The sequence below is a fragment of the Urocitellus parryii genome, chromosome 15, assembly GCF_045843805.1.
Source record: "Urocitellus parryii isolate mUroPar1 chromosome 15, mUroPar1.hap1, whole genome shotgun sequence".
Taxonomy (NCBI): domain Eukaryota; kingdom Metazoa; phylum Chordata; class Mammalia; order Rodentia; family Sciuridae; genus Urocitellus; species Urocitellus parryii.
Window position 1 is genome coordinate 5,677,609 of NC_135545.1, and position 8,898 is coordinate 5,686,506.

The 8,898-nt window shown below is 59.8% G+C and overlaps 1 pseudogene across 1 annotated transcript; it reads right to left on the minus strand.

The window, feature by feature from the left end:
* Positions 1 to 2,842: 2,842 nt before the first annotated feature.
* LOC144250499 (myeloid cell surface antigen CD33-like) lies at positions 2,843 to 8,016 on the minus strand (annotated as a pseudogene). Its single transcript, XR_013342493.1, has 6 exons — positions 7,541 to 8,016; positions 7,077 to 7,355; positions 5,451 to 5,553; positions 5,038 to 5,119; positions 3,352 to 3,489; positions 2,843 to 2,887 (listed from the first exon to the last, which is right to left on the minus strand). The product of XR_013342493.1 is annotated as a myeloid cell surface antigen CD33-like (transcript).
* Between the last annotated feature and the right edge of the window lie 882 nt (positions 8,017 to 8,898).

Consider the following 8,898-nt stretch of genomic DNA (forward strand, 5'->3'; position numbering starts at 1 on the left):
ACCAGAAGGAGAGGGGCACAGGGAGGTGGGGGATGCAGGCATGAGGTCCCCGTGCCCAGGGCTCAGTGGCCCCCAGACTCCCTGCCCCTCCAGGACTCTGGGCTCAGGTCAGCCTGGGCTGAGAAGAAACTGCAGGAAGCATCTGGGCAGAAATTGGGCTGGGCCTGCGGTGCCTGAGGCCACCTGGCATGATGGACTCTCCAGACAGAAATGTGAGAAGACAGAGGGGAACCTCTGAGGGGAAAGGGGAGTAAATTCATAGGAAGAGGGGGAAGCCCTGCAGGTGTGGGCTGCCTGGAGCAGGCTGCTCACCAGAGCCAACCCGATTCTCCCAGGGTCTGGGAGTGCTCTAAATGCCACTGTGAGAGACTCATGCTCCTTACCAATGCTGTCCCAAGACAGCACGGCCACTCCCACCTGGTCACTGGAGGTGTCCCTGGCTAACCCCCCCTCACCTCAGGACAGCCTGAATCCCTAGCTAACACCCCAGAGACAATAGCCCCATCCTGGACACATGCCCACAGGGTCCTGGACACCCTTGACCAGCTCACAGACAGCGTGTCACCAGGCCCCTCTCTAAACCACGTCTGTGCTGAGGGCCATTGCCAAGTAGGAATAACGCATCAAAATTTCTTTGCCAGCATACCCCATGTTACTTGCCTTGGAAATTCGCTGTGACATTGCATGTGTGTTTGAGAAAGTTGACCCTGCTCAAGGACCAGGGTGGATCCAGGTTTAGGGTGTATCCTGCAAACTTTAGGAAGTATCCCGCTCCTTGGGTTTAGGGCGTTCCCGGTTTAAGACAATTCGGGTTTAGGGCAATTCCAGGTTTAAGGTTAATCCTGCTGGGAATAGGGATTAAAAAGCCTCGTGGAGAACATGTTTGTAGGAGAGATGGCAGAACTTGGATTTCCCCAGAACGTGTTTGTAGAGGGCCGGTGTGAGTTCAGGAATAAAGAATTGCTGTTTGAATCTACAAAGCTGTGAGTGGCTCGTGATCTTGTGCCCAGCCAGACTGCGGCACGTCTGCACTGGAGTGTGGCCAAGGCTCTGGTCAGCAACCTCCATCCACCAGGAGACTCTGGCCCAGGGACATCCCTGCAGAGCGGCTGCCACTGACCGTAGTGCTGAAACAGGGTCAGGATCAGCTCAGCTGCCCCAGCTCTGCAGAGGGCTGAGCCCAGAGCCTGAGGAGCCCAGTGTGGCCCAGGAGGGGACGGCCAGGCCTGCTGCAGAGGCACAGGAGGAGTCACGGGGGACCAGACATCAGAGGTGGGCTGTGCTGAGCACCCCCTGCAGCTGCCTGTCCCCCTCGGGCAATGTCCTCCTGAGGGCAAGGTCATCTGCCCCCTGGCTGGGCCACAGGGAAGGGGCTGCACTTGATGAGGCCCTCTGCTGGCCCCTGAGCTGCCCCTTTACCATCTTGCTTCACACCAGCCTCATGACTTGGACCAAGAAGAAAACTGAGGGTCAGAAATACCAGTCGCCATGGCGCAGGCCTGATGGGGAGGGGACACCTGTGACCACTGATTCAGCTCTGATTGTTCCCCTTCCAGGAAATGTCGGTCCTGCCTGAGGCCATCAGAGGATCCTCTTCTACCAGGAGCCCACGTGGCCGCCTTCTGCTGCTGGCCAGGGGTGGGGACAGGGTCCTGAGGGACCTGACACTGTGGGGTGGTGGCCGCTGAAGGGGCAGAAGAGGCTCTGTCTCCGTGTGTCTCCAGTCCAGGGTCCCAGACCAGCTGGCCTCGCCCACTTCTCAGAGTCCCTCTGTCTCTTGCACCATTTACAGGTTCCTAGTTGTGCTGAGGTGGGAGGAGCAGGGGACATGGGACAGTGCCAACTTCTCAGGACCAGAAGCCTCACAGCCACCTCCCAGTGTCTCCGCAGTGAAGTTGAGCTGGTCACACCTGCCACCAGCCTGGACAGGAGCCTGACTCAGCTGCCCTGCTGAGGACCTGGGAGTGGCATCCAGGTCACAGGTGCTTTTCACTCATGGCCAGAGCCCACCATTATTTACTGGTCCTCATGAATTTCTGGGTAATGCTCTCCCTGCCATGGTTTGGTGCTGCTTGGTGCATGTTGGGCAGTTACGACCTGAACTAGCTTTCATTGTTATAATTGGGCTTTCTAGCAGGACAGTCATGAGCTCTCCTTCACCACTCTACCCAGCATCTGCCTTTGAGCTCATTCTGAAGGACAGGGAGGTTTTAACCTACTTGTGGGCAGCTCTGAGTTCTAGAAAGTTCTCTCAGTGCTAGCCTGCAGTTTGCCTGTGGCAGGACATAAAGGAGCTGTGAAGGCTGAGTAGGAGAGAGGAGGGATGGGGAGAAGGAGGCTGGAGTGGAGGGAGGGGGTGCAGGTCAGGGGGAGAGCGCCCCCTGCAGGGTGTGGGCAGAGGGAGCCTGAGCTGCTGATTCAGTGTCTGTGCTCAGGGGCCTCTGGACTAAGGTCAGCAGGAAGGACCAGGATGCACAGTGATGGGCTCCTGCAGGTGCATGCTGAACGCACCTCTGCTGACCTCACAGTCACTGTTACACTAATGCAGACCTGGAATCTGGTACACGGAGGGGCAGAGTGACTGGCCTGTGTCACAGGGTTCATCAGGAGGGAGCACAGGTGTGACCCAGGTCTCTGGTGGTAAATTCTCAGAAAATGTAATTACAGCAGGAAATGCACAGAGGGCTGTTTGCAGACCCCTACTCTATGGGGTGTCAGTCTCCAGTCATCAGCCTCTGGGTCCCACGAGGGGCAGGATGCTGTCCCTGACCAGCACGGGCAGCTGAACTAAGATGGCTCCTGTGAATTTGCAGGGACACAAAATAAAACACAGAATTTACCTTCACACCAGCTGGTGGATGACTACCTTGGCTCTTGGTCTCAGGCTCTCCAAAAGGGAGAGGAAGAGAAAGTCACAAGAGCATTAGGGGGGAGAGAGAGAGAGAGAGAGAGAGAGAGAGAGAGAAAGAGAGAGAGAGAGAGAGAGAGAGAGAGAGAGAGAGAGAGAGAGAGAGAGAGAAACACATTTGGAGTCATCTTTTATTGGGGGCCTCTGTTCTTAGAAAGTTCTATCCATAAAAGGGCAGAGGGGCAGGACTAGAAGGGAACAGGTGAGTGTGACTCCACCCTAGGGACACGCCCCACACAGAAGCCCTCCTGGCTGTCCCCTTGGGTCTCTGTCCAGGCCACAGGAATGCAGGGTTGGCCAGAGCCTGGGGCATCAGGACTGGAGGGCGTGGTCACTCAGTGTGGCTCCACAGCAGGTGTCCTCTGCTGAGACAGGCTCCTGCGGGTCCCTCCCTGTGCCCTGATCTCTGAGTACTGGGTGGAGGTGTCCTCTGCAGGACTTGCCCCGTGGACATTGCGGGAGGCCCGGTGAAAGCTGAGGGTGGTGTAGTGCAGCTCCTTCTCCTGCCCCAAGCCAGGGCCAGCTCCTGAGGAGCTGCAGGGGTCAGCAGGGCCAGGCAGCGGGGGCTCCTGCCGACACCCCTGTGTGGAGAGGAGAGAGGGTCACACAGGGCAGGGTGGGAAGCTGGAGGGGCTGGGCGGGGTCCACCCTGGCAGGACCCTCCTGCCCCTCCTCCTCCTGCCCAGGTGGCCTGCTGCCTCACAACACAGGAGTCCCCTGCTGCTCCCGTCCTGCTCTGCATTCCCAGACCTGGGTGCAGACCCCTGTTCTGCCATCTCACAGACACGGGAACTGACTCAGAGAGGAGGGGCTTCCCCTCACGCACCCTCCATCCCAAACGCCACTGGGTCCTGGGCCTCTGTGCCCAGCACTGGGTGCACAGGAGGGGGCAGTGCAGAGGGAGCCCTGTGGGTCAGTGTCAGAGGGGACCAGTGCGGAATGCTGAGTAGCAGGTGATGGCCAATGGCGACTACAGAGGACAGGGCACATGTGGTCACCGAGGTCCTTGTCCTGTGGAGCTCAGGTGGGGAAGCCCGGGGACTGAGGCTGCCACCAGGTGTGGGGAGCTGTGCCCACAGGAGCCTGGTAGCCATGGAGAGGGGCCGAGCTGCCTGGAGGGTTTGGAGACCAGCCCTTCTCTGCTGAGGCCCAGTTCTGGGCTCTAGGTCCACTGCGCTGACCGTGACCCTGCCTTTCCTGCCCCAAATGCCAGGGCAGGCGGCTCAGGGGCTCCTCTCCTGCAGTGAGGAGAAGCAGAGCTTTTCAAACTTGGGTGGGGACAAGGACAGTTGGTGCAGGTCCTGCTGATGGGCTGGGGGAGGGTGTGAGGCAGGAAGGAGTGGGGGGGAGCTGGGCTCAGGGGGAGGGCTGCCTTAGGCTGAATTCAGAGGAACAGGAGTACCTTGGTGCAGGTGGGCAGAGGGAGAAGTGTGGGGGACTGGGGTGGACAGGGGCCAGGTCTCTGTTGGGCTGCGGGGACAGGAGTGCCATCAGAGATGGGGAACCCAGCGAGTGAAGGGTGCAGGGATGTGTTGGCCACGCACTTCTGAGGTTCTGACATCAGGGCCTTGCCCACCCAGACACTGCCTCTCCCAGAGCCCCTCCCCAGGGACAGCAGAGGACACGCCCACTATGGACCTGTCCCTGCAGACCAGGTACCAGCCCCCAGACCAACCCCGTCCTCCTGGAGCACTTCCTCTCTGGACGACCCTCACGTACCCTAATAACCTAGGGCAAGGCGCCAGGCAGCAGAGACACCCCAACCCCAGGCTCTGCTGACACAGAGCAGCCAGTCCTACCCGCTGCCCGCCCGGTCTCGCCCAGGCCCTCAGCATGGGCTCCTGCCCCGTCTTCCCTCACCCTGTCCCTGACCAGCCCTCCTGCTCCACGAGTGGCCTTGCGTGGCGTGGCCTGCCCGTTCCTCTAGGAACTGGGAGTCACACACTGTCTTCACACAAGGCCATCGTCCCCTGCAGACTGGCCTTGCCATGTCTCAACACTGAGACCTAAACTCTAAAACAAGGGACAGTGACCAGCTCAGTTCTAGGCATGCTGAGTGGGCACCACCGTGGCCACCTGGGGACATGCCCTGGGGACAGGCTGGATCCCAGGGTGCTCAGGGCACTTACCAGGTTGGCTGGCTGGAGGGCGGGCTGGGTGTCACTCATGTCCTCTGCTGCCCTGGCTGCCTTCCTCCTGTGGGACTTCACTCTGAGGGGACACGGGTGTCTTTGAGCCTGGTTTGCTCAGACGGTGGGGTCACTGTCTTAGCCTGGAGTACGTGACTATGGCAGGTTTAGGTCATCGGTCACCTGGTGGCCTTCACCATAGGACTTTGTGACAAGGTCCCTTCTCCACCCTGCTTCCTGGGCATCTGAGGCTGGGGCTGGGAGGGGACAGGCTTGCCCAGAGGCTGCAGCCTGGATCCTCAGCACCAATGCACCCCATCTTGGTCCCAGGCCCTCAGAACCCCTCCAGGTCCCTCCAACCCTGGATCCCCCCTCTCCACCCTGACCCACCCCGACCCCAGGCTGGGGCTCACATGGAGAAGGTGAGACAGAGACCGAGGGCCACCAGGGCCATGACGCCAGCCCCCCCGATGGCCCCCCAGAGCACTCCTGCTGCTGCGTTTGTCCCCTGACTCCCTGCAGAGAGAAGAGACTTGGGTGACCTCCAATCTTGGTGACCAGGCACGTGTCCCCTCCTCTCCAGCACTCGGGGGCCCTCACCTCCCACGTGGGCTCAGCCCCTAAGTCTTCCCACCCCTCAGAAGACGTCAGCCTGTCAGGAACCTTAGGAGAAGGACACAGCTCGCCCTGTGCCTCCTGTCCACCCAGGCTCTTGCCCAGACCTGGGACCCCAGTCTCTCTCCACCCAGGGTCTCCACACCACAGACCCCAGACCTGCCACAGTGGGGCCATGAAGCTATGGGGGACAGGACTTTCCATTAGAGACAGGGACAGGGACAGAGAAGGTGCAGGACCTTGACGGACCTCATCCCTCCCTCTTCCCTAGTCTCCTGTCCTGGTCTCTGCTGGCCCTGTCACTCAGGGTCACAGGGCTCCCTGGGCCTCCAGAAGGGATGAGAAGCAGGGTGGAGCAGGGAACCCATGTCAGGCCTCGGGTCAGACCTGGGCAGCCTCCCGGGACCTCGACACCTGGAGTCGGGGTGTCCCTGGGCAGTGGAGGTCCACGGTTGAGGAGGACTCCTGAGGGAACCACCCCTGCCCTGGGGTCTCACTGTCCAGCGAGGGGACCAGATGCCACTGCGATGGGAACAGGCCGTGGAGCTGATCTCTGGGCAGAGGTCGGGGCCCAGGGAGGAAGGATTGACAGGAAAAGCAAGAAAGTCCCAGAGAGGTCTCAAGGCTCTTCTGTGTGACTGTGTTATGGGGTCACATCCCACAGAAGGTACGACTCCAAGGGTGGCCCTGCCGAGACTGAGGACTCCAGGTGACAGTGACGTGTCCACGTAGGTTAGTGGACTGTAGTAACTGACCCACTGTGGAGCATGAGGTCTCCCGACTCAGGAGGTGGTGCACACACAGGGGCAGCAGGTGTGTGGGAAATCTCTGCACCTGTCGCTTGATTTTGCAGTGAACCTTCTTTTCCTCTAAAACCTAAAGTCCATTTTCCAAATGTCCCCAAGGCATTCAGTGATTAAAAAAAAAACAAACAGAAAATTCCTTGAGGTATGCAAAGAGCTGGCAGCTGGTCACCCCTAATCCTTACGCAATTATAGGAAGACACTTGGGGACAGAGGCCTGAGGGGGACTTCCTGGGGGGACCTGCAGCCTATCCAGTATTCCAACACCTGGAAGCCAGGTCTCAGCCAGCCTGGCTCAGAGAGCACAGCACTAACAGCCCTGGGGAGGCCCCCCCCCCTGCCTGGGCAGCCCCTGGGGAGACACTGACTGCAGGGCTCTCTGCAGCATCTGGACAGGAAGGTGGTTTGTTTCCCCTTTAGTTGGATTGAAGATAAGACAGCACTCCCCACACCCACCCCATGACCACAGACACACAGAGGGACAGGCCTGTGCCCTCCAAGGTCCCTGACTCAACCAAGCCTCCAGGACATGGACATAAAGTGTTCCTAGCCCTGGAACCCAAGCCTCCTTCCTTGCCCCTCACAGCCACAAGGACCCAGGTGTCCTGGCCCATCACTCACAGGTGACATTGAGCTGGATGGTTCTCTCTGTGGTCACGCCAGCTGCAGGGAACTTCACCTGACAAGTGAGGTTGGTGCCATGGTCCTGGGGCCGCGGGGTGAGGGTGAGCACCGAGGAGTGGATGATGTTGGGGCCCAGGGAGGACACAGAGGGCCCTTCCCAGGAGAAGGTGGGGGGCGTCCCCTGCTCACAGGCCCAGGGCACAGAGCAGGTCAGGTTGCTGGGACGGCCAGTCTCCAGGGTCCCAGGGACGAGGATGTCAGGGGTGTGGGTCAGGGCTGGTGAGCAGAGGGGGACAGGCAGGGTCAGGAGGGAGGGTGGGAGGTGGGGCCCTAGAGAAGCTCAGGCTCTGACCCAGCTGCTCCCTGAGCCCCCAATGCTTGACCCCCAACTCCCCAGGGCAGGGTCCCACCCAGCCCTGCCCTGTGAACTCCCTGAGGCAGCCCAAGAACTGGAGTCTTACCTGTCACATGCACAAAGACCCTTTTTTTTATAATAATTCCACTTAAACTCTCCTTTCTCCAACCGAAATAAGTAGCAGCCACTGTCGCTGCGCTTGGCATCTCTGATGCTCAGGGAGCAGTTGTTGGTTCCTGGGTCCCAGAGGAGGTGGAATCTGCCCTGGGTCTCCTCCTGCACTCTCCGAGTAGAGTTGTTCGTGGCCACAGGACAGCAGTCGTCTGTATTGTCCCCTGCATGGAACCAGTAGACAGAGACTTTGCCAGTCTCTAAGCTGCGGTAGGAGAAGCTGCAGGGCACCAGGACACACAGACCCTTCTGCACCGTCACGTTCTTGGGCACATCCACGCTGTGTTCTGGATCCTGAGGGGAGGGCCCCTTGGGAAGCCGAGGATCATCACAGGGCACCCTCCTCAGCCCCTCTTTACAGGCCCCCTCCACTGCCCACAGCAGGGACAGCAGCAGCAGCAGCTTCAGCATCGGGAGGCAGAGGGTCCTGGCTCCTGGGACTGAGCAGAGCAGCGAGAGCCTGCGGAGGGGAAGCTGCAGGACCCACGGAAGCTGGGGAGGGGCCGAGCCTGGGCGGTTCTCAGAAGAGGAACCTCAGACCCGCTCACCACTGCAGTCCATCTGCTCTGTGCTGAGGAGGGACCCCACAGCCAGAGGCCCATAGGCCTGCCAGAGAGGGGCAGAGGAGAGAGGAGTCCAGGTCCTGCCCCTTCTTGGAGACCCCACTCCCCTGTGAACTCTCCTGCTCCAGGCCCCTCAGTGGAGATGGTGCTGTCACTGTGCCTGGCCTCCTGTGCTCAGGGGGCACCCTGCTGAGGCTCCTGCTGGGTCCTCCTCCCCTGTAGGTCAGGGCAGGCTGGGTGGGTCCAGCAGCTGCTGAGGGACAGGTGGCCGCTTCCCCTTAGCTACAGTGAATGCTGCCACAGTGACCCTGGGGTGGACACTGCCTCCCAGGTCTGTGTGGGTTCCCTGGGGGTGGTCACAGTGGAACCTCTGGTGACCGGATCAGCTGTTCCTGGTCTTTTGAGGAACCACGGCGCTGCCCTCCACAGCGGCTGCCCCTTTCTCCTTCTCAGCACAGAGCACAGGCCTCCAGCCCCACGTCCTCCTCCTCCCTGGCTTTGCCCATTTTAAAATAGGACCCTCATGGTGGGTGTGAGGGGCACGTATTCAACAGGTGCAGTGTGAAGGGGGACATGGAGGTTTGGGGTTGTACTTCTCAGGTGATTCCTGATGCTGCTGTGTGCCCACATACTTAGCCACCATTTGTATACCATAGAGAAATGTCTCTAAGCGTTTAACTAGAGCCATGTGTGTATTCCTTACAGAGTGACCATTTGTCAACCAGGTGGG